The sequence below is a fragment of the Nicotiana tabacum genome, chromosome 18, assembly GCF_000715075.1.
Source record: "Nicotiana tabacum cultivar K326 chromosome 18, ASM71507v2, whole genome shotgun sequence".
NCBI lineage: Eukaryota > Viridiplantae > Streptophyta > Magnoliopsida > Solanales > Solanaceae > Nicotiana > Nicotiana tabacum.
The window spans coordinates 53121671-53124852 of record NC_134097.1 but is presented as its reverse complement, the minus strand read 5'-3'; the positions used below and the strand labels follow the sequence as shown (position 1 = coordinate 53124852).

At 29.3% G+C, this 3182-nt stretch overlaps 1 long non-coding RNA gene across 1 annotated transcript; it reads left to right on the top strand.

Moving 5' to 3' along the window:
• Window positions 1–366: 366 nt before the first annotated feature.
• Window positions 367–1576, top strand: LOC142172390 (uncharacterized). The gene is made up of 3 exons (XR_012701735.1): window positions 367–788; window positions 1010–1089; window positions 1206–1576. It is a non-coding gene; the product is annotated as an uncharacterized LOC142172390 (long non-coding RNA).
• The last annotated feature ends 1606 nt before the right edge of the window (window positions 1577–3182 follow it).

Sequence of the window (3182 nt, the reverse complement as noted above, 5' to 3'; positions counted from 1 at the left end):
TTCAAGTCAAAGTCAACCCTATGTAGATTTCTGATGTAAATTAAAGGAAGCAATCTTGAAAGTGCGAAGAAACTAGTGGTCAGCTCAACTATTTTTGTTTTCTTTAGACAACCAAGTCTCTTTAAAATGTTAGCTAACTTTTCCCTTTACTGTGAAACTTCTTTTTCCTTTTCTGTGCTACAGAAAAATAAATATCTCATTGTTTAAAGTAAAGTTGACCATATTTGACTTTTAACAACCAACAGTATGTCGTTTTGTTACTTATCTACTCACTTTCTAGTTTGCCCCCTGGGCCTTTAGTCTCAAGGTAACCTTAAATAACATTTCCAACAACTTGAATATATAAAATGTAAATACAAAGTTCGATCCGGGGTTGTTTGGGACTTTGGATCACATGTTGTTCTAAAATGCATGTTTGTTTATGTGAAGAATCTATACTATACTAAAAGCACGAAGGCCCTTAGCGAAATATCGTTCGCGTTTTTTACCCTTGATAAATAGAATTTACATGGGATAAAATAGTCATTTTATTATTTTTCTGATATTTAAGATTTCAAAATCAACTAAAATTTATATATATATTTTTCCTTATTTGAATTATGTAACATACCATATTTGTAAAGGAAAATTATAATACATGCATAAGAAAATCTGGTTTTATATGTTTAAGAATCTTTTTTGTTTGTTCTTAGGTCTTAAAACCTCTTTGCTCTTCCGTGCGAAGAAAAATTATGCTGCTAACTTGTGGAAAGAAAAGATCTTTCGACTATTTGCAAGCTAACGATGAGGTTTAAGCTTTTCATTTTTTACGTTAATTTCTTCTTCAAGGAATTGTTATTTCATATTTGTTGATTAATTACTTCGGTATTGCGGTGTGGATCTGAATCTTTTTGCTTATAGTAAGCATATATTATGTAGTATTTACTTGAATAGTTCTTTCTATTTTTGTTATAAATATTCATCTATGATTCGTTTAAACTATTGTATAATGTGCGATTCTATATAACAGGATGATAAAAGAATCATCTTCTTGTGCATTGGGGAAAAAAAGATTCATAAATTTTAGGTCTGAATAGAATTGGCTTGAAGGTATGTTCTATGATCCTAATTTTCTTTTTCTTATTTTAGTAGTATAATAATTTCTTAACCAAAAATAAAGTTCTAAATAAACACAAGTTTTGTGATGCCAATTTATGCCGAAACAGGTACTCAGATGCTTCAGTTTCACTCATCACAACGTTTAGGTTGTCGTCTCCTGCCTACTGTTCTCATCTATTCGGCACCTTGATCCAATGACATAATTCTATTCACTGCATTTTAATTTTGTTATATGTTCGGTCTGTAGACTGAATTCTTGGTGTTCCTTTGGACACATGTGATGAGATATAAATTATTGTTGACCTTTTCTTTTTATAATTTTTATTAGTATTCAGGCTTGTGATTCGATTATAAGAGCATAATAAAAATACTTTGGTATATTGAGAAATTATATTTTCATCATTTAAGCTAAAGGCTTGGTTCGATATGATTTGCTTTCATATACTCCATCTTATTTAGATTCTCGAGTTAATCATATAACACGTTTATTACATGAAATCGATTAAACTAATTACTTCCATCATATGATGTAGGGAAGATTTAGGGCCCGTTTGGCCATAAAAAATTTCACTTTTTTCCGATTTTCATTTTATTTTTGTACGAAATCAATATTTGAACATAAAATTTAGATTTTCACTTGAAGATGCATTTTTAAATTGTTTGAAAATTTTAAAAATTCCAAAAATCTGTTTTTCAAAATTTTCACTTCAGATCGCTCACAAAAATGTCAAAAACACCCCATAATTGTATGCATGTCCAAAAACAACTCTAATTTTCAACTACAATTTTCACTTTTTTCGAAATTTTACAATTATTATGTCCAAACGCTCACTTAGTCTCCAGTTTTATTAGAAATGAAATAAATGCATATAACCACAATTCAACATATCCTCCAGGTTGTTGTAGCTCTTGATTCAACTCAAAGTCTAGCACCATACATGTTTGGTTGATAATGTTCTTAAGAATTTTTTTTTCTCATTTGTTCCTCAAGGAAGGTTGATTGATTTTACTCATGGTTGGTTTTCTCCTTCTATTCATTTTATTATGAGGTTCAATATATTATTGTGCCTGAAGTCTGCTATGTAGATCATAATTTCTATGCAATTCTATTATTATTTGGCATAACTTTTGATTTTTTTTCCTTTTCTTTTGATTGTGTTTTATTTTAGGTGTGAGACAGAGGAAAGAAGGGAATACAGAAAATAAGGAAGAAGAGCAGCTATAAAAGTATTGATAATAATTGGCGTTCTGAATAGTTTACATATATAGAACATGCAAGAGACTTCACTATTCATTTATCTATTCATAATGTAAGGCCTTCTGAATAATTTACATTGTTGATTTAACCATTCTTTAAAAAACAGTAAATAGTACTTCATATCATATATTATAAAGCGCAAGCAGATTAAATTGAAAAATAATAACCATTATTAATGGAGAAGCAAGCGATGAATTCTTGCTTTTATTTTTACATCGTAGAAGTTCTCTATTATTTATTTAAGAGATCTTTTTCTTGTCTATATTTGAATTGTGCAATAATTTATTTTCATGTTTTGGACTTGAGAGGCTTTTATATGCGACTTATTTAATAATTTTTGTACACATTGGTTGGACTATTGTAATTCATAATAGAAATTCAATATTATTTTTTTTCTACGAGTCTTTATTGCAGTTCAGCATCTCTTATCCATTCACAGATGATCTATCTATATTCAAGAAAATGGTCCATTTTTTTGTATGTATCTTCTTAAGATAGTGAGGATGATATTGGGGTATATCTTATTGTTTGAATTTCTTATGAATATTTGTGGTTTAGTGTGGATTCTTAGGTTCTTTTGTTTCATGCGTTATGTAAATTTTCTCTTTTTTAAAATTTTTTTCCATTATGGAGACAGCCTCTCTACCTGTTAGATATGGGTAAGGTCTGCGTACAGACTACCTTCCTCAGACCCCACATGTTGGGAACATACTGGATTGTTGTTGTTGTTGTAGGCTTTTTTCCATTAGTAAGTGAATTTGAATCTTTTCCCCTTTTTTTTGTGATCATTAAGTTATGTAAATAGGTTTTTTCCCAAATATAATAG